A 23940-nucleotide genomic window follows, 5' to 3' on the forward strand; every position below is an offset into this window, starting at 1 on the left:
TCAGTCTGTTGAGTCTCCGACTGGCAGGGCCAGTCCAGGTTAGATCCAGGTGCCTAGCTCATCGGCGCTGGGATAGGAATTAGTGATATTTCAAAATATTTTACTTTTTAGGATAAATAAAAATAGAAAATTCAACATTTTCTTGTTTAATTTGTTAACAAATTTTTTTTTGTAATGGTAAACCTCTAATTCAACATGTACCAGTGGCGGAACTACCGGGGTCGGAGGGGTCATGACTGCAACCGGGCCCTGGAGTTCTGCCAGTCAGGGGGTTCCAAGGGGTGCCGAGCCGTCGTTTTCAGCAACCGCTTGGCGCCCTTCTGTCTCCTCTGCCGCAGCCTGCCTCAGCGCTGCCCCGACTGCAGTTGTGGGAGCGTGAGGCGTCTGTCTCGGGTGCCGGCGCTTCACGCTTCACGCCGGCATATGACGTTATATGCTGGCGCTCAGCAGTGAAGCCGCGCGTATCGCGGCAGAGCAGCGAGATAGAGGCCTCGCGCCCCCACCACAGGACTGCACGGTAAGTGACCTACAAAGGGGGGTAGGGAGAAGGTAGATAGTGAGAAAGGGGGTAGAGAGGGTAGATAGTGAGAAGAGGGGTAGGGAGAGGGTATATAGTGAGAAGGGGTAGGGAGAGGGTAGATATTGAGAAGGGGGGTAGGGAGAGGGTAGATAGCCTGAGAAGGGGGGGAGAGGGGGTAGATAGCCTGAGAAGGGGGTAGATGGTGTGAGAAGGGGGTGGGGGGCTCTTAACAGATTCTCGCACCGGGGCCCTGAGGCTTCTAGTTACGCCCCTGACATGTACACTTTGGGGACTAGATTTGTTTTTAATTAAGCCCAGCAAAACTTTATTATGGATTTATATGTAATTTAAGATTGCTGACATCATTTTTTCCGATCAAGACAAAATATGGTGCTGATCGAGACAGCCGACAGCTATGTTTCAATAAAAAGTATTTAGTATTTAGGGTAGTATTTAAGTAAATTGGCTTGTGACGATTCCTACCTAAAGGCACATTTTCTATGGTTGGCTTTATTTATAACAAAACAATAAGCCGCCTTTTCAGTTCACTTTACCCTTAGGGTTAATAGCAGTTCTGGGGTAGAACTGCATAACGTGGAATTTGTTGCATAAACCCAACAATTTTGCCCATTAAGTGGTAACCCCCAGAAGAACAAAAGTGCCTGTGAAAACAGGAAGAGAGGGCGTAGAGACAGCGATGATGTAGCACGCAATGCATGCTGAGACAAGATGTGGCGTACATGGCTGGGGTACCACATACTGCATCCTAATCAAGTACCTTGGCGTGATATTGAGAAGGGTGGAAGGCAACAAACCTACACAAAGCACTAGCTCACCATGTAAAGCCAGTGAAAACAAAATAGAAAACTTTGGGTTCTGAGGATGTAGCTATGTTCGATTTCTGAGGCATGCTTTCAAGTTACATTACGGTAATTGGATTCAGAAAAACTTTTTTTAGAGAAGCTCATAATAAATTATTTTCAATATATGTTGACACATCAGAATTCTAATGCTATGCCCTAAACTGGTTAAAAGAGTTAATTGATTATTTTCAACTACACATATTATAAGATAAAACATCTGCAGCTAATTGTGGTCTATCCAGTTACTCTGATGGAGAACTTGAGCAATTGAGTCTATATTATGTAAAGCTGCAAACTCTTGAGCGATTGCGAGATAGTAACATGCATACTGACCCTGAGTGCTAACCAGATTTAACATATAACTCTCCCTAAACTTCATGTACTAAATCTAAGTTGATTATTATATCTTACTATGGCGGATGTAGATTTAATAGAATATCAACAAGAAAGGACCACTGGTCTCCCTGCTCCAAGAGTTAAAGGTCCATACGAACGACCAAAAAAGTTTGTTTCTTCTGTATTCGAGCTGAACAATGAAAACGCACCCTTCATGTTCGTTTTCATGTTCACCCGAATATGAATGCGCAAGTCTAATAAATATGACCCATCTTGTATTTAAAAACATTTTTTGCTATACTTTTTACTATTCTATAAGCATAAGGAAACACTGTGATGCGGAAGATTGTGGCAAGATAACATTAAAATACAACGCTTATTTTATATTTAAAAATGTATGGTATAAATTAACATTTTTCACATGGACAAATACAACTAGAAATAGTTCTGGAACATATGATTAGTTACATTTCATTCCCATTTCACAAATGTATTTTTTTAATTTAAAAAGAGGGCGGTAGATGAATGGAACAGCCTCCCATTAGAAGTGGAAGGTGCTAATACAGTAAGGGTAATATAATCATGCATGGGATACACATAAAGCTATCCTCAATCTAAGATGAGACCAAGAACTAAGTAAGGTCATTCCATCAGGAAAAATAGGCATTCTAGATGGGCGGAATGGTTCATATCTACTGTTTCTTTGTAGTATGTTTTTATAATATTTTTTACATTACATTTAAGTGCAACAGCTAATTGCCAAGGAAAAAACAAAAACAAAACATTCTATGAACATGTTGTACCCTGATCGCACAAAAATAATTGGAATGAAACAAAATACTGGAGAAAAACAGTTTTCGGGAGTATTTTTGTGTAAAAATAATAACAAGCAGCAGTGTAACACACCCTGTAGTCTACTTTGAAAAGAATATTGATTACATTTATTTCAAAGTACAAGCAATTGCTGTTACTATAAGTATTATCCTGCTGATATCTTATTTGCTCTTCTTAAAACTTCAATAAAGAAATATTATGCTAAACTTTATTTCATATATATATATACTCACTGGCTACTTTATTAGGTACACCTGTTCAATTGCTTGTTAACACAAATAGCAGTCAATCACAACGTAGCCGCTCGATGCATTTAGACATGTAGACGTGGCCAAGACAGCTTGCTGAAGTTCAAACCAAACATCAGAATGGGGGAAAAAAGGGGATTTAAGTGACTTTGAACGTGGCATGGTTGTTGGTACCCGACGGGCTGGGATTTTCACGCACAACCATCTCTAGGGTTTACAAAGAATGGTCTGAAAAAGAGAAAATATCCAGTGATGGGCAGTTGTGTGGATGGAAATACCTTGATGATGTCAGAGGTCAGAGGAGAATGGGCAGACTGGTTCAAGATGACAGAAAGGTAACTCAAATAACCACTCGTTACAACCAAGGTATGCAGAATATCATCTCTGAACGCACAACACGTCGAACCTTGAAGCAGATCGGCTACAGCAGCAGAAGACCACACCAGGTGCCTGTCAGATAAGAACAGGAAACTGAGGCTACAAATCACACAGATGCACCAAAATTGGACAATGGATGACTGGAGGAACGTTGCCTGGTCTGATGATTATCGATTCCAGCTGCGACACTCAGATGGCAGGGTCAAACTTTGGCGTAAACAACATGAAAGCATGGATCCATCCTGCCTTGTATCAATGGTTCAGGCTGGTGGTGGTTGTGTAATGGTGTGTGGACATTTTCTTGGCACACTTTGGGCCCCGTAGTACCAATTGAGTATAGTTTAAATGCCACAGCCTAACTCACTATTGTTGCTGACCATGTCCATCCCTTTACAACCACAGTGTACCCATCATCTGATGGCTACTTCCAGCAGGATAATGCACCATGTCACAAAGCTCACATCATCTCAAACTGGTTTCTTGAACATGACAATGAGTTCACTGAACTCCAGTGTCCTCCACAGTCACCAGATCTTAATCCAGTAGAGCACCTTTGGGATGTGGTGGAAAGGGAGATTCACATCATGGATGCCATCATGTCCATATGGACCAAAATCTCTGAGGAATGTTTCCAGCACCTTATAGAAAGTATGCCACGAAGAATGAAGGCAGTTCTGAAGGCAAAAAGGAGTTCAACCCGGTACTAGCAAGGTGTACCTAATAAAGTGGCCAGTGAGTGTATATATATATATATATATATATATATATCAAACCTAAAAGCCAGAGATACGAATGTTGCTATGAATAATTTGTATTTCTAAATCTGGCTAACCACGCTGAAGATTTATGTATATGTTTGGGAAAATACTTTTTTTTTTTTTTTTTTAAAGATTTCCCATTATTCATGCAGAAATAAGATACCTTGTTGTTTTCTTAGATGAGGCTTGGGGTCACTGAAAATAAAACTGGCTAGATCAAAGATGTGCTACAAAATTGTTTCCATCTGCAAGTGTGGGAATAATTGAGATGTTAAATCAATTATATTGTAAGTTATAGGTACAGAAGATTAATCTACATTTAACGTAAATACCTAAAATAGAATTGTATATGAAATGTATATCAAGTTTTCTATAAAACAATTTTTTTTTCTTTTAATGTATGCCTTTTTATTAATTAAAATTATTATATACTAGCTGGCGTACGATAAAAACAACTATGGTTATCATCATGGAGCAATCTGGAACACAAAAAATAGTGAAAATTGTTTTATAAAAGGTGTTGAGCCAATGATGTTGCCTGGTGACATTATTTTCTTTATCCTCTTTAAAATATCGTTTAGAGGTTTGTTACTTTATCACTGGTTTACCAAATAAGATGTAAAAGTGTGTCCAGAAGTAGCTAAATGGAACGGTATTTAAAAGACTATTTTATTTAAGTATTAAAAAAGTAAATGGCGATAAAATGTTCTTAATTAATGCCATACCATTATATTTGCAACAACTCCTGGAAAAAATATACAAAATATGAAAATCCTTGAACGTCATTCTCCTGTCCCCTGTTTTTTTTATCATCACAGGTTCTATATGAGAGGTTTTGTGTTAAAGACTCAAATTTAAAAGGTTTTTGGAATACTAACGGCGCTGCTGCAATTTAATAGAAATCCAAGGACATAAAATAATGCCATAAAAACATACACTTTTTTGAAAGGCAACATTGAGCATTTGAAAACTTTTACAAACAATACACATCAAGGACATTACGTGGAAATTGCACTATTTAGGACTTTTTTAAAAAAATATGCAATCAATTTGACTTCTCAGGAAAATATAGCATTGGACTGTGTTTTATGTTTTTATGTTTTTTTTTAAGATCACAAAGGCTTATTGTAGTAAACACAATCATTGCACATGGCTATTTTATTAATTTTAGAATTTCTTAGGGTTTTTTCATGGTAGCCAATGGCATTTCTCACAAATATAATCCATTGTTAACATGGTTTGACCACACATTATGCTCCATCTGTTTTACTCCTTGGTCCCACTTATGCCATGCATGCGCAAAACCATTTCGCCATGAAACAGACATTGCACATGCGCATCCTTCTACAACATTGTTTGCCAGCCAACAGCACATTACATGAACGCATTGTATCAACAGGGTCTTTAGAAGGCAAACTTTTTTTGTATATAAATGTTTTCTGCTGTTGCCTACGTCCTGATCGCAGTGGAATAACATTTGTATAAATTCCCTGTGTTCAAAACAAAATGTGTTTCCATGAGGTTACCATAGTGTTGTATTAGTTTGGAAGAAGTTTAGAAAAGTTAGTGTGGTAAAAAAAATAGCCTATTTTTGTGTAATTTAAAATAGCCAAAAAATATGTACAAAGCAAGGACTGCCAATGCCATCTAATAAATGGCGGCCTCTTTTGTGATTGGAAACCACGTTGTGAACCTATAAAAAGTAGAATGGATTTGTGTTAATGGCCCAGTGTTGTGGGGAGATCGGTATACCACAAAAATGTTAGTAGGTACACAAAAGCGGAATCTCACTTTTTGTATTCCAGGAGCCACGACTTTCTGTTCACAAGAGCTCTGTGATTATTCCTTTCCAATAACTTACACTTTCATTTTGCTACTGAAGTGACATTTATTGGGCCAAAAAACCACTTACTTACAAACCACATATCTCCAATATAATTAGGCTGATTGAAAAATAAAAGACGTGGGCTTATGTGTTAGAGGCCACAAGGATTAGGCCTCAATGCTTTAGCTGTGTTTTCATACAAAAATCCAATTAAAGTAACCACCACTAATTTTGAGGTTTTAGAGGGGATATTATGTCCATAATTATCATTTCCCACAATACTCGAGTTTAAGGCTCTTCCTTTTTTTTACAACGTCGAACAGCCCACTGACATAAACACATGCATAATGGGGAACAAATGGATGCGAAATTATGACAAAACAAACTGTTTTGCTGATGCTTCAAAGAAAAGAGCATCTGTTGTGGGGAAAGTACCTAAATTGCATCCATCTATAAACTTATTATATCAGAGTCAACTGCCAAGAATTTAATAGGTTTAAGGGTGGTCATTTCTCTGTGGGGGAATGGTTAAATTCCTATGAAAATCATCAAATTAAAAATATATTTTTTATATATATATATATATATACAGACTGTGGCATGATGCCAGACCAGCAGATGTTTCACCCTAGCTGCCCCTAGAAAGATGTTGATCGTTAACACAGAAGATAGGGAAAATATCGACAAAAAAGCAATACGGTTCCGATTGTGAAATTATTGAAACATAAGGCCTGAGAATATGTGTCATTATGGATTTCACTTTTCTGTATGTTAAGTAAGCGTCTGCAGATTTTATTTTATTATTTAGGAGATTATGTTAGCATTTAATCACCTAAGATAAATGTTAAGTAGGTTTTAATGCATTCCTCATTTTAATAATAATGGGAAAAACAAATCTGTTTGCTTAAAGAAGTCCTTAACTCCAGTCCTATTTGCATTTTAACCTCATATTGGACTCCGTTTTGCGTGGATTGCAGTCCATATTAGTTCATGTAAATCATTGAAGACATTCGTTAGTTACTGAAGTTAGAGAATGAAACATCTCATGTAACTTCTTTCTCAGCTAGCGTTACTCTGCAGGGAACGTTCATCGGTAAAATTCTTGCACATGCTCAGTAGAACTCCCATTCTAGGCAATGGGACCTGAGCTAGAGTTGACATCAATGGGATAGTCGCAGCCAATCACATGCATTCTATCTGAACACAAATGTTTTGTTACCATACATGTGATTGGTTTCTATTTTAGCGATTTCAATGAGTGTTCTACTGAGCATGTGCAAGAAGTGTACCTATACATGCTTCTTAGTTTCAGTAGAGGCACCCAGGGGTAGACTTAAATCAAAAGAAAAAATGTCGGTGCGCTAAGCTAGTCTCAGGCTCAAATAATACAAATGTATAATATGAGGCCTACCAGACAGTGTGAGCATGCTGCAAATACAGTGTATTGGCTGTACAATGTATACAAAAAAACAAAAAACTGTCTGAGAGTGTGCCTTGATGTGGCGGGTGAGCTTAATTATGCCTTGGCCAATTCATATAACCAAAACCTCTCATTTATATTATGTTTATATATTTGTTGCCAACTTTATTAGGGTGAGAAGCGCAGACGTTTTTTTGTTTTTTGTAGACTTAAATGAGACAGTCTCTGCAGTTTTTATAAAAAATGTAAATATAATTTAGGGGGCTAGACTTAGATGCCCTTCGAATTGTATTAGTAACAAAACAATGTATTGTGTAAATAATTACACGATATTATGTAAAATCATTTACTGATTTGCAATTCTCTATGTTTTCAATAATAAAACCATAAAGTGAAGCCTGAGCTTTGGTTTTCTAGAAATTAATAAATAAAAAGAGAAATAATAAAATAATAAAAGTAAGCAAAAAAAAATTCTGAAAAATTACCATTCCCCCTCTTCTTGATAATGCCTCTTTCAGGAAAAGCTAAGTTAGCATTGCAACAAAATGATTAATTTTGTACCAGTTTTTCCCCCTCTGTTATACGATTTAATTGTATTTAATTCAAGAGTTCGCTGGTCCTGATCATACTGTATGTGAAGGGAGATATTTGTATATCTTCTTTTAGTTTTTTTTTGTTTGTCACTTAAATATATGACTTCTGTAAATATGTAATGTGCTGATTTATCAAGCTAAGTCACGTGTTAAGTAAGTTGTTCCAGATAAAGTCATCGAGAGCTGTGTTTAAAATAGCCATGTTTTATCATGATGCAAAATTGATGAATTTGCCCAGAGGAGATCTGACAATGTAGATTTGTCAGTAAAATAATCACTTACAGCTCACCCCCTATGAACCGTCTTCGGCTTATAAAGAATGGTCCTGTAGAACCACGTCTTTTCTTAAAAAGATAAGATTTTCCTTTGTGAACTGAAAAACCCTTTTTGTAACAGCATCCGTAATCTGTGTGACGCTCGGTAAAATACATGCTTCATCGACTTCAAGTGGCAAATTAAGAAGTATAACATTATCGGAGAATAATAATGCTCATGTTTTCTGTGTTGGTGGCTTTGAGAATAATATACTGCTAACATGTGGTGGGGGGGCAACAGGATTGCCATTGATTCTTAATCCTGGAAATTTGTTATACCATAGATTTATAAAAACCGTATTTATCCATAATTTATATAATATACATATAATGATCAATCATAATTTATTTATATATATACATAATAGTTGTTGCAAACACAAGTGTACATATTCTTGTAGGAACTGGGTGGCTTCTCCAGAAGGACACAAGTGACACCAACTTCTTAATACTTGGAACCAGGGATTAAGGTCTCTCTAACCTTGATGGGCTCTTTAAACCTAATGTATCCATTTGTCTTAGTTTGTCAATTCTTCTCTTGTCATGTCACTTGAATTTATGTATTGTATTAAGCGCTATGAAAACTGTTGGCGCTATAAAAATAAAAGATAATAATAATAATAATAATGTCCCTATTCCCTAGAAGCTCAGAATGTCTGCTGGGTAATAGTGTACCACAGTGTTCTATAGCTTTTGGTAAATCATCCAGCCATGCCCCTAATCCTACATCCTATAACAAGAGAGGTATGAATAAATAGAAATATTTTTTAAAATTCTTACATAGTTAACATAACATTATCACTGTTATTCTTTTAAGGAATATTAGTCCGGTCCCTCTGCTTTTTCACACGGGTGATATAAGTTTTGATTAACTCTTTACTTTCAATAAATGAAATTATCATATAAAGGCTGCATTTTGCATTCACTCACGTTGTCTTTGTCTTATATTAAAATATGTTGGAGAATCTGAAACAGCGAAAATTGACAAAAATTAAACAAAAATGGAAGGAATCATGAAGAGGGCAAAAACTTTTTCATAGCACTCACACTCACTTATCTCAAGTGTGTCTAGATTTTTCTTACCCAAAGAACCTTAACCAGAGAACTTCCCAGGGTAGGCCACAGGGGGCTCTCCTGTTTCTAGGGTAGTGGCTTCTTCGAGCCACTTTAAGCTTGGGGAGGGCTGGGGATAGCCCAAGGTAGTCTTTGGTGGGGGGGGGGTAGACAGTAGTGGATAGAGAGCCGGCAGGACCAGAAAACAACAATGAAGAGAGTTTGAAGACTGCACCAACCATAAAAGGGTTAAACTGAAATATTTAAAAAATTGGCACCACTACCTATCCTAATGATTTGCACGCTCCGTATGTTGATGTAATAATATCGGTTTTACACTTTTTACCTGTTTACATATTTTAAGTATTTATTGTCTGTGCAATATGTTTTTTTCACAATGTTTTATTTTAAAAATAATGTTTTTATTTCACTGAACAAATTCTGTCATTGGATATATTTCTATCTACTCAATTTTTCAAGCTACATTGCGTATATGCCCCATACACACCCAAGAATTTTTGTGTTATAATCTTAAATAGAATAAAATAAAAATAAAAAAAAATGTAATGACGCAGTCTGGCAGTTACCTAAAGAATATACAACAAACAGATCCAGTGAAACACGCATTCCAGTAACCCTTTACTCTGTGAGGTATAACCACCCAGAAGCATAAAGTAAACTGTTTGGAAAGTTACTGTAGATTTGCCAAATGCAATATCAATGAGAAGACTCGGAGGTCTCCAGCAAAAGCAAAAAAACATCATATCAGTTTCTAAAATGTTTTGGCAAGTGGAAGTAATTTAGATGTTTATGTCAAATTGTGGTATGTGTGAGGGTAGTTTTGTTGTCAAGATAGCAGTAAAGAGAGATGGAAACTTATGCAGGCAGATAGAGAAACAGAACGTGTTGTAGGTAGAGTAAAAATAGAGAGATTTCACTGATATAGCGATAGAGTGCACTGAATGCAGAACTCCTGATCACAAGGAGGGTTGAGACGGCCCAAGGGCATTTTCCCCTTCCCAAGGCTTCTTCATAGAATGTTGCGATGGCCCCACTGGAATTAACTTGAATATGATGGGTGCCTGGGCATACATTTTAGTCAGGGATCTCTTAAGACTCAAACGTGTCCACCCAATATCACTGTATTGACTAGATAGTTGGATACGTAGTTACAGAAAACATGAAAGCAGAGTGAAAAAGGGAATGTGACGGGAGAGAGAGAGAGAGAGCGCAACAAAGAGATAGATAACATAATAGATCAAGTCAGTTTAGTGAAAAATAATAATATTGGGTTGACTAAGATTAATAACAGAGGGAAAAAGATGGCTGTCAAGAATGTGAGGACTAACCAGAAATTAGGAACTGATAAGAGTGACATAGGATGGGTCAGGGGGACGCTTGGAGTTATCCTTACTAAAAAAAATCAAATGACGTTTAAAAAAAATATGAACCACATGGGAATTATGTACTCAATAGTTAAATTTTCTTGTTTTCTGTGAAGTTTGGAGCAGAAAGTTGAAAATCAGAAAGACGCAAATGTATCTAAGTATCTAAAAGATTTGTGGATGCTGCGGGCTGGTTTGTGCTTTTTTAGAATATATAATATTTTTTAAGAGTTTACTCTTGGAATGGGGTTGCCTATGTCACATTTTGAATATTTCCAACATACACATATTTCTGGGTCCAACATTATTTTTATTATTATAAAATTCTGACTTTATTTAGATCGTGCCCTAGGAAGTTTAGAAATTGTGATTTCAATATCTCAAGTTTTATAATATGTTTCAGAGCTCCAGTCATATTAAAAGTACCTAAGAAATATTTCATTGATGTATATCTCAAGTATCATAGTCTATATCCCTCTATGCAGAATTGTTGCTAGAAAATCTTAACGCAGTGTAATAAGGCTACATCTCTATCATGAATATCAGACAATTTTCCCCCCAAAATTGTCGTGCACAGCATTATAGAATTCTTTCTGCTTTTTTATAGCTTAGCTGGAAAAATTGGTTTCATGCTTAATAAAAATGATTGAAATTTATATCCCTTCTGAGGATGCATAAATGAATCTTGATTATTGTACATGAACAATCGCACCAAAATATCGGTTAGGGTATGGTATTACAGGAAGTTGGTCAAAGTTTACAATGCCTTTGGGGGGCGAGATTTCCAAAACAGATACGCAGTTTATTTTTCAAATTTTGTCAAGGAGCAATAATATGTAGGATCATGGAAAATATTAAAACGGTTTTCACAGTTGTCGAAACTGCTTAACATCATGCATCTGCTATTCTCTCAGATCTGAACCTTGTTATAACACTACATTGCATAAATGTAACAATAAAAAAACACAAACCTAATATAGTTTTACTAATTAACTGTGAACTAAAACCAAATTACAAGTTAATCATACTGCAAGTTCTGACACACTGGAATAAATTATCTATCATCTATCTATCTATCTATCTATCTATCTATCTATCTATCTATCTATCTATCTATCTCTCTCTCTCTCTCTCTATCTATCTATCTATCTATCTATCTCTCTATCTATCACAACTATATTATTTTACCTAATATTTTATAATATTTTGCCAATATTTGCCAGTTACCTCAGTTCCTTTATCCACTAACGGCATCGCTGTTATGTTTAGAAAAGAGAATAAAGTTTTTTTCTCATGAACTTTTAGTGTTTTAAGGGAAAAAGGTTCCCACTGAGGTTTGCTTCTTGGGTCAAGTTGACTTGGGAAATTTGGACCCCAGTTGATTGAATTAAACTTTACAGGTTGTTAAATTCTACTTTGTACAAATATTATTGGAGATTGTGTTCAATACCATCCTGTGTTAGGTGATCCTGCTATGAGAATAAAGAAATAAAACAAATTTACTTTGGCGTTCCTTTCTAGACAAAGGGTGGAAGACTATTCAAAAATATAACTTTCTTCTGGTGGGCCGAAATACACAGAAATGTGTGACAACAAAAATATTGAAACAACATATCACAAACCTAGGGACAAAACCACATTGCTGGGATATGTTTTTTACTAAAACCAACAAAAACAGAAGAAAGTGGTCTGGGAAAGTTCAACATAGACAACAGTAACTTCTGATGCCAAACCCTGAAATACATTCACCAAGCTTACATTCGTAATAATGGAGTTATCTGCTTTTATTTTCTTCCAGATTACATTTTAGTATTATTTTAGAGTCGTTATATGTGTTTTTAACTCCCTGATCTGTAGAGAACTGCAAGTCCCAGCAAAGCGAAGTGCATTTTTTGCAGCTTGTAGCCAAGAACTGAAATAAAATCACAATGGGCTGGATTCAATATCAGAGTAATTAAATAACAATCTTCTCATAGACTGCAATAAAAAAAAAAAAAGATAAAGAACAGTGATAATGAATCGGGACCATTATATCTCTGTTTTTTATATTGTTTTTTTTCCATTGAAGTCTATGGGAGGATTGCTATTCAGTTACTTGGGATATATATATCGCCCCAGGCATTTAATCCAGACCAAGATTTCTGTGTTCAAAAAACAAAAACTGTCTGCGCTTCTTACCCTAATAAAGTTGGCAACAAATATATAAACATAATATAAATGAGAGGTTTTGGTTATATGAATTGGCCAAAGCATAATTAAGCTCACCCGCCACGTCAAGGCACACTCTCAATAGGGTGAGAACCTACTCTCACCTCCTACATAGTGGGTACACAAAGCAAAGTGTTGGGGGAGGTGCAATTAAACCCTTCTTTTCCAAGATTTCTGTGTTATAAGGTTTTTTATATAAAGGTTAATTATTCCTTAACAATGCCGATGTTCATTTTTTTTCTGTCTAGAAATGGACAAAATCTGGCTGGCCATGCCTCCTGGTTTCTAAATCCTAATTCAAAAATCCAAAATTCCAAATCAGTTGAGTATCAGTGGCTACTTTGTGGTCCAAACCATTGTATGATATTCTACCATTGAAGCAGAAAAGAGACAAAAGTTATTGATCAATTAAAAGAAATGTAATAATAATCATTTTATCCTATGAGAGTTGCAACATTATAGTATTATTTTACCCCAAAGTCAGGTTAACCATATAAAATAAAATAATTGAAATAGTAATAACTGTAGAACCTTTGCTTTAGTGAAGTGACAATATTTAAATCTTTTAATATTACATTTTAATTTAACATAATAAATGCTAATTTATCAGTTTTGCACACACAAAAAACGTCATTTAAATATTTTGTATTCTCTCACAATACTTATTAAATTAACATTTTTACTTTTTTAAATAACAAAAATCAAAGTGCCATTTTTAGGGTTTCTATTTGTATTATTTGAGTTATTATTTACTAATTATTTGTTCCAACAAAATTGCAACTATTACTCTCAACTCTTACAAAAAAGAGTAAAATTTGAGTATGAAAGAGTGATTCTGCTGCAAAGGTTGAAATCTATACTATAGTGGACCAGAATGTATCTTTTATGCATAAATCCCCAAGATGGTGGCTAAGAAAATCATTGTGCAGCTTTGATGTTTTGCTGCTTCCTCTGTTTTGTAGGAAATTCCAGCATTGATTTCCAACATGGCTGCCTTGTTCCCATGAAAAACGACGTCCGTGATGTTTTGGAAATTGACAAATTACGATGCGTGTTTTTTATTACAGCACAGAAAACATTCACAAACTTTCATTGTTCTCTTTCAGTTTTTACAGGCCTGGCAAGCTGTTTCCAATAGTGACTTTGTTTGTGGATCTCTGTTTCGGTGCTGGGGAGCGGTAAGATATATATATATATATATATAGTTGTGGTTTTATGTGTGAATCCTAGAGCGCACCATAAAGACCCACATTTCATTAAAGAGGAGCTCCAGTCGATGGCTTTTATAACGAATCGTACCTACATATCACACCAATAACTCACTCAATACTGCATTTATAAAAAGGAGGAATATCTGACCAAAGTCCGCCTATGGGAAAGGATTTATTACAGACTACTTTTAAGATTAGCACAGTGTAATACCATACCTCCCAAGTGTCTCATTTTTGCAGGACAGTCCCTATTTGCTGGCATTTCCCTCCTGTTGTAATGTTGGAGGGTATTTTTCAGCTTTCTTCCTTACCAATATACCCCCTTGTTTGGTTATGGCAGCAAAAACGTTTTAAAAACCAAAGTAATTGGTATAAATTGTTACATAACACAAATTAATTTAGAAATCCTTTATCTTTTTGTGTCTTAGGAACATGAACAGAACTACTATGCCTAACACGTGCATTAACCGCATATCCGATGTAAAAAAATACAAAAAAAAAACATGCATTTGCATAAAAATTAAGAAGACACTTCAATGCCAATACACTATTACTTAAGCGTACATGGTTCCAGCGTGTGCACCCTGCGGCTCCCTCTGATTGGCAGTCTAAGCTTTCCTTTTTTGCCTTTTTGTTGTTTATTTTTTGCATGCAGAGACAAATTAACAGCATTTGAGAGCCTGAAACACAGCCTCGGGCGAAAAAAGTGCAATAATCCGCTTTACAGTTGTGTGCGTGTTTTCATACTGATTAACAGGCTTCGGCACAGCGGGGAACATAGCAGTACTTAGTATGAAGCAAGCGTGGTATTATTACCGCTCGCAGCCTTTCGGACGGATTTTGCAAGTGCCTACCTAGAAAGTGTCAGTCGGTAACTAGAGATGAGGATTTTATAGTTTTATTGAAGAAACATTACCTATGTAACGTTACTACTGACATACCGCTAGCAGTTAACTACAAGTAGCTCAGAATAATATAATTTATTTATCATTGGACATTATTGTTAGTGAGCATTTGTTTTATGTTTCCAATCTTGTTTGTGGTTTTTTGAGGGTCTGGGGGGGGTTTCTTGGCGGGGGGCATATTGGTAATTGAGTGGACGTGGATGTGAATGGCCTTTTGGTAATCATAATAGAATAGCTGCAGGTAAGGCTTAAACTGTAAACGATCATTCCTGGCACTGGAGTTTATAAACATGATTGGTTCGTTATATTGTATAATAGTGATTGCACATTAATGAAAGTGCCAATGTTCTCTATCTTGGGTGACATCCGTGCTCTCGTCTACATAAGTGCTTTGTGTAAATGATGTGTATTTCTGATTTACCATATTCTACCTCAAGACCACCCTAAAATAAAACCATGATCATATGATGTATGCTGTAAATGGGTGAGCTCACTTGAAATATTATTTAAGGATGGGGAAACTGTCATTATGACCTATTTTCTGTTACTCTAGTGAACTATTTAGTTAAAATTGATAGCTTTTACTGGTTCAACAATGAAATTGATGTAGGGTCACATAAGCTTTCAGGACTGAAGACATCTCTGGTATTATCTGCCATTATAATAAAGAAACACAGAATTTAATGGCAGATAAGAACCATTCAGCCCATCAGGCATATAGAGACACCCTCTTATCCAACACTTTGAAAGAGGGCGTCACAGATTAATGAATTCGGGGCCAGATTAAGGAGCCTTTCGTACAAACAAATAGGGCCCCTCTTTTCTTCCAATTACTTTTCCCCATCAACACAAATAAATCATAATGTAAAATAAAACAAAACAACAGTTTATTGCCGACTCCATTCCTTCAAGGAGTCACGCTCTGCTCATATTAAACATTGACACCTTATGTCCCACCAAATCAAATCCCACCACATGTGCAAAACATGGTTAACTGTTACATAGGCACAGCACATGTACAGCCAATGAAGTGCCAATCTGCTCTGGAGTAATGGAAACTTAAACATAATTCCTGATAAAAACTGCCCTGTTCCATTATCAATATACAGTCGTGTGAAAAAGAAAGGACATCCTCTTTGAATTCTATTGTTTTACATATCAGGATATAATAACAATCAGCTGTTCCTTTTCAGAACAACACTAGATGAACAACAAAACATGACATATTACACTGTGCCATGATTTCTGCAACAAAAATAAAGCCAAAATGGAGAAGCCAGGTGTGAAAAACTAAGTACACCTTATGATTTAACAGCTTATAGAGCCAAAGGTGGCTCTATAAGCTGTTAAATCAGCAATAACTTGAAAAACCTTTTCCAAGAGGTGACTGTGTTGGTACAAAATACTTAGAACCCGGTTATTAGACTTAAGAGTATCCCAAGCATATATTTTATATCTGCTTTTTATATTATGAATACATACAAGAGATATATTATCTGTAGCCAAAATCTATCAACAGGTTATATGTCTTTAAGTATACAATTCTGTGCTTTCAATAATAAACCCATGCATTTTTTTTAGTTCTGAATAAAAAATATACAAATGTGTATGCAGTTCATCATTGTGACATCTATTTCAGCTTAATAACTATTCAATATAGAGCACACTTAAGGAAAAAAATAAAAAAACACTGAAGAGGGGATTTACTGTATCGGTTACAATCTGACTCCAAGTACAGTGAGGAATACCACCTGTTCCAACATATCTTTTGATTGCTTCCTATTACTCAACACAGATGTACAGTGATGGCAGAAATTCAGCTTGAAAGATTAAGAAATGAATGTCAAGGTACTGGGATTCTTCACTTTTCATTTATGTTTAACTCTGAAACATCTGCACAGACTCAAAATGTAGTGTAACACTGAGACCTCGGAGATATTTATTTACACGACGAAGGGCCAACTGGACCGATAAACATAACCCTGTATATAATATTTCTTGATTTCAACATGGTTTTAAAACATGAAATATAGCTTTTTAGAGTTTTGAAAGTTATTTTTATATACATGGGTACTTTTGTTGCATCCAGTGGGAAGAAGAATTACAATTTTGAATTTCCATTTGGTTTTTCATACTTCAGCTGTTCATGCAGTAGGCAGCATTATGAGTGATAGATTTTGTGACACAAAGTTAGTTCACAGTAAGCTCACCAACAGTTGTCATGTCAAATGTGTGACTTTATTTGAAACTAGAAAATGTAGAAAACAATTTACTTGGCCTTTTTTTTACAGCTTCAAACTTAAAGAGTTTGCCTTTGCTTCTCCACTCCCAAAATATTTTATATTACAGGATTTGAATGCAAAATTAGGGTTTTCTTTATTTTTTTTTTCATAATATTATAAATTTACAAATTCAGAAAAATTTCATGATAAAAAAATACATTGAAACAAATGCTTAATCAAAGACCGCTTTGTTACCTGTAGTTGTAAGTGAAGGTTTTACAACAAGTGAGTCACACAAGAGTTATAGAATGATGCAGATTTCCCGAAAATTGTTCTTTTAAAAATATTTGCAAAGGTAAGTTTTTGTAAAATCAGTAGTCAAATATTTTTAACTATTATTTTTTTTTACTAAATATTTTTTTCATATTTTTAACAAAATATATTTCTATATTTACTAATTTACCGTGGGAAAACATGTTGTATTCACATTTTGGATCCCTGAACGGAAAGCCCACATCATTACAACCGCAGTTACTGTTCAATTATCACCCAATCTGGTAAACACAGTAAGCTGGATAATGTGGTTTTGGAAACACAACATAATATAAAAAATGGAGCATAAAGGCAGTTAAATGTAAGAGCTTTAAAGGGTTGTGAAAGAGCTAACAGTTACAATAAGACTCTGTTATTTAAATTGCTACTTTCTTTATGAGGTTTATTTAGAAACATGCCATATTTTAATCAAATAATATATACACATTTGCATTCATATATTTTTTCGTTCGGATATATCTCATGTGTCAGCATACGTGTAACAGACAAAAAATGAATTACTGAAACCACTTATCACTTCCGTTTTCATAGTTTTTTTAAAACTCTGTTTTTGAATTATTCATAATTATATTCCCCAGCTTCACTCAGGAGGAAATGAGAAAGATATTATAATTATAGTATTAAAATGGAATCTAAAGACATTATTATTTGGTATATTGGTATATGAACTAGGAAAATTATCTGCAATGTGGCTCTTCAAAGGACTGTCAAGGACTTCTGCCTAGGAGGACCTTGGAGACTCTGTAGGGTGCAAAAACATTTAACACGGCAGAGACAATGCAGGGGTATTAGCGTAAACTGGTGTATGTTTTAAAGGCAGTGAGCCACCGTTCTAGTTGTGCCTTGAAAATAAAACAAGCTTGCCATATCAGGGCACTAATAGTCAAATAAGGGACATGGGGTATTTAATGGAGACCTTCCATTGTGCCAAATACATTTCCTAAGTGAAGTATTAAAAATATATACCAGAGAACTATTACAGAGTGAAAAACCGAGGATCATGTGGGAAGGTAATGTTTCTCACGAACGATGGTACGCAAAATTCATACATGCAGGATAGGATAGTAGTGCGGATGATGTTATACAGCATTGTGATACATGTTGCAGCTGGTATGTTATAAAAAAATAATTAAGAAAAAATAAAGTATTTTCCTGCAACATTCATTCAAGTTGAACTGGTTCACTGTGGGTTCTATTTTTTCTCTTTCTTTTTTGATAAAACCACAATATCCCAGCTGCTTGTATTTTGAAGGCCTATTTCAGTTGAGGGTTAGGTACATTTTTGTCCTTTGGGTTTGTTTACCTTTCCTGTTTGTTTGTTTTTTTTTAAAAAAAAAACATCCAGATGGCAAATGTAGCAGGAGGTTTCTATACTTGACACGGAATAGGAGCTCAAATAAAACCTATTATATGGCACAAGCAATGAAATCGTTATGATCCAATATTTAACTTAGCTTATTGATTTTATATGTAGTTATCATTGTAATGCTGTTTTTACATTGTGAAATCAAAGCTAAAATATTCTGCTGATGCAACCAAGCCTTGAGTGTCCTGCACCAGGTCAAATGCCTCTAACGTTCCCCGCTAGGTTGATCCATTGATGCATGCATAGCACCGGTTTTGGGAGCCAAGATATTCGTAGATATACCAAAATATGGTTTGAGTTTAGAATCATTATACATCAGGAGTGTCCAAGCGTGCAAAAGTGTATATAAGTTTATATAAGGAACACAGCTTCTGCATTGTCTGAATGAGGAGGTGTGCCTGACATTATTTTAGGGTCTGTCTCACAAACAAAGGCTCATAGTTAATAGCCAGGGAAAGAGTCAATCTCACGGGCAAATGTTGGTTGTTGGGATCTAGGTAAAAGTTCAGTCTCACAGGTAAAGAAATACCAATAAGAAATGTGTGTGTGTAGGCTTAAATGGGGCAGTAGTATGCTCAATCAGCCTGTTGGTGGATTAAATGAGATGGGACAGAACCACAATGAAAGAAAGAACAATGTAATAAAGGTGCTTAAAGCAGCCAATCGGTGGCAAGAAAGCTCTATCCTCTACCCCTTTCTGCTCCTGGTCTTCTCTTTAGACACCCCTCCCCCATTCAACACTCACTGAGACAGCGCTGGAGCTGATTACATGCAATATGGTTCTTGACATGGAGAATCAGTGGAAGGTTAAGCATCTTTATACAGTGGTACGGTTTAGTTTTTTAATGATTGCGTTCTTTCTGCAGCCACGTTACACAAGTCCAAATATAATGAATCTTTGCAGTCAGCTAATATAACACATGTAGGCAGACAGTTGGCAATGTCATAGACGAGACCCCTAATAAGAAGATTTGCATAAGAACCGTATAGACTAGGAATATGATAGGAGAGAGAGAATTGGAATCATGCTCCGCTACACTAATGCACCGCTAATCTTTTAAAATAAGTAATTCTCTAATGCAACTGTTCAAATATAGTTAATTAGACTCAATCAGTTGGTAGAAACACTAACATTAACTGAAGCAAAATGTTAATTATATGTTCCACAATAAAATGTATAATTACAGCATACTGTGGTATCGAAAAGCAAATTTGGAATTCACATGATGTTTTTTTTCTTCTTTTTTGATGTTATATCAATGTTCCAGTGACATTGAAGTTGTTTTTATTTTTGTTATTATTTACTCCCTGAGACATTAATAATAAAGATAAATACAATTGAAGTAGCTACTTCTATTGTGATTTGATTTTTATTTAAGTTTTTTTATTTTAATTGCTTTTGAAGTTGTCAGATTTGTTTTTTACAATTCATTTTATGGTACAGAAATATTATAATCCTCCTCGCTGCCCTTAGCTAACAGTGGATTTGCTTCTCTTCATTCTTTACATGTATTGTGAAAGTAAATGTGAAGTCATATTACCCACTGATGGTATGTAAATTCACCTTGTTACATTGAAATTATCAACAGTTTATTATTTAACAAGATAAGTATCTATTAAATTTGCTCTTTAGAAAACAATGAGGAAAATCTTACTTACATATGAAAAGTTAGGTTCACAAAATCTTACTCTTATGAGAAAAAGTGGGAGGAAAACCCCTCTGCTTACCAACCAACACTTACTTTCTCATACATGCTTACAATTTTCCCAATTGTTCAGTACCTAAGCCTTCTCCAACGGTGATGACCCAACAACACTATACACCAAGCATAATAACTATTCTTCCGTTTATTAAATATCTGCCCTGACGCCTTGGGTTGTGGATGGCTGTCTGTTGCATGTACTTTAGCTCTGTGCTAGGGCGCCCTCTGCCTAAAAGGCAGGAGGATGAGATGGAGTCTGGCAGACACCAAGAATCATAGGAAAACAGAGCCAGGATAGCCAAGGTCAGACATGGAGGGGACCAGAGCACAGTACAGAAGTATAAGGCAAGGAATATTAAACGTCCAGACCAAGGATGATAATCAAGTAAATAGGAGACAAAAACAGAGGAAGTATCAAGGTCCAAATTGGGTCAATATCCAAAATGAGTCCTGATGAAGCCATGTAGTTACATAGTTATATAGGCTGAAAAAAGCCATGCGTCCATCAAGTTCAGCCTTTCCTATATCTGTTAATTTGTTGTACCAAGGGATGGAGCACACATCACGAAAGCCAAGTAATAACTAGACTTCAATCAGGCACAGTAACACAGGGTAGGATCAATGCTCCTGCAAGGGAAGCTGGGAGGAACATTGGTGTACATAAAGGCCAGTAATGATGACACTGGCCACACGTCTCTCAGGAATCTGAGGATTACAGGGGACATGGAGAGAAATCGCAGAAACCACAGAGCCTCCGGATGATGACACAGGCAGCAAATGATTCCCCCCAAAGAGTTTGCTGGTTCCAATACAGAGATTCCTAACAATATCATCATAATCATCAATATCATCAATATCATCATAAAAGGTTGCTGGCTTTGTGTAGCCTTTAAGTGTAATGCCAACCGTGGAGCAGTATGTCTACACTGCACGCCTTTAAGAAGCAGAGCACCAGGATATATCCCAAGACCCGGCAGTGAGGATAGCAGCTTAGGGCATTACCCTCGCTAACTATGCCTGAACTTAGTAACTTTACATTCCATATGTTCATAAATAAAGCTGAGATATAGTTTTGTACAGGAAACACAAGTGCTCATCAGCATGACAATGTTTTATTTTTTTATTATACTGTCATTTTAAGTTTTAATTCCTAGATTGCATATATAATTTTATAATGCTATCCACATGGGTCTTATACATAACCTATTATGATGGTTTTACGCTGTGACATAAAAGAATAATTGGATATTTACCAATTTTTCAGCACAGCTGCAGTTGAATCTTGTACATCTATGGTTTAAGTGTACCTCCGATTCATTATTACCATTAAAACACAGATGTAGCTTTATTTATAGTGCATAGGATTGCTTTATTTGGAGAAAAAAATATATAAATTTACAGGAGACACAATGTGGATGGATAGAGCTTTGTTGAAAACCATATTTCATTAAAATACAACTTAGATTGTGACAACAATTCAAGCCGATACATACCATTGTGGTATAACATTTTATAGAGCAATACATCACAAAGGTGATGTGTGGTCCCTCTTTGTATATGGAAAACTTAACTTTTATTCTAAAATATTAAAATAGAATGAACACATGCTAATAACCCTAAAATGAATGTGTCATAGACTGGGGTATATTCCTAACTGGTACTGCACTAGATGTTTAGGGGCTTCAGGTTTAGCCCCTGATTAAGCAGGTACCTATCCGGGTTTGTCTTTTCTGTAACCGGCCAACAAATAGATTGTAGGAGTTTGCAAGCGAGGAGAACGCCTTCTCCTGAAAGAATTTTAATAATACACAGTGAAATTAGGAATTTGAAACATGCCGCTCCCTTGCAAACTTATCAGTTAGAGTATGTGCATGGAGAGAAACCAATGTTATTTAGTTTAAGATTTAGCCAAAGATATTTAACCCTTTTTAAATTGCCCTATGATGAGCAGGAAAGTCCTAATTCTTTTTTATCACATCTCATTATAAAGGACAAAATCTCCATCAGCAAGGTAGGTTGGTAGAACCGCTGATTAAGAGATTAAAGGACTGATGAAATTTTTTTTCTATGATTTTTATCAGCATATCAGACTAATCTCACACTCAAGGGCAGTCTAGATCCATTCTAGATTTCGCTAATTTGATGACTCTGATTTTGCTCCAGAATCACCTTTTATGAATAATCTTCTATTAGCCTCCATCTCAGCCTCAGTGAATGTAATCTGTTTCTGTAAACAATGAAAATCACATTTTTAATATGGCAAAAAAAAAAGGGTCCAATATTTTGCATGCTGTGTTGGTACTGCAATAGGCAAATTACATTTGTTCCATTTCTTCTGTAAAATTATAATGTATATAAAATGTAACATAACTTTACCTTGTAGCTTAAAGGTCCGTAATATAAATGTTTTTAAAATGTTATTACTATATATAAAAATATTTGAAGATAAAGCTAAAAATTATACCGTATTTGCTCGATTATAAGATGACCCTGATTATAAGATGACCCTGATTATAAGACGACCCCCCAAAATTGGTGCAGGGAACTCTGAACTCTGACAGCCGGGGAAGGTCTGCGCGATGGACGCAGACAACCCCCGCTGCTAACCGTACCTCCTAACGGCTGCAGCGGAAGTTGTCTACGCGAATCGTGTAGTCGTCTACACGCTGCCCCGGCTACATGACCGGGGAGTCAGAAGCACCGGTAAGTTTGGGGGGAGTTAAATGGGGGGCATAAGACAGGAGGATCCAGGTCCCCTGCAGTGCTGCGGGGGATCTGGATCTTAGTTTCATAGTCAGACCTATTTGAGGTCTGATTATAAAACGACCCCTATTATTTTTCAGAGCATTTGTGAGCAAATACGGTAACATGTTGGATACAGCTAATCAACTTTTTAATCTAAAACGGCCTTTTCACTTGAGAAAGATATGCCATGATTTATTAGAATTTCATCCTTTCTTTATTTGCACAATAAGTCTAGCCCTTAAGATCTATTTAATGGGGCTTCCACAACAATTTTTCTATAGTCATATGACATGTCTGGCTAAAATGCAGGTCCCCGTGTCCTCAGCTACCATTACCATCAGTCTATCCCATGTATGTTTTAAATCTCTCATTGTAGTATCATCTACCACTTCTGCTGAAAGCCTGTTCTGACACCCTATCAGTAAAGTAAAACGTCCTAATATTACATCTAAGCGCTAGTGAAATAAATAAGAATTAGCCACCAATAATAACTAGGCTAATTAATCAATGATATTGCCCAATAAGTAAACCACTGTATTCTTCAACAGTTTAATATTCTATACTGTGGAATGAACCAGGAGTTTTGCTTACGCCGCCAGGGATGCTTGTTACAGAACTTTGTATTGTTTACCTGAAAGAGTTTTTATGATATTGCTAATAAAAAATATGATGGTGTCCTACAGAACCACGAGGTGCCCACTAGTTACAAGAACATCATTC

This window comes from Spea bombifrons, chromosome 1 (genome assembly GCF_027358695.1).
Source record: "Spea bombifrons isolate aSpeBom1 chromosome 1, aSpeBom1.2.pri, whole genome shotgun sequence".
Classification (NCBI taxonomy): domain Eukaryota; kingdom Metazoa; phylum Chordata; class Amphibia; order Anura; family Pelobatidae; genus Spea; species Spea bombifrons.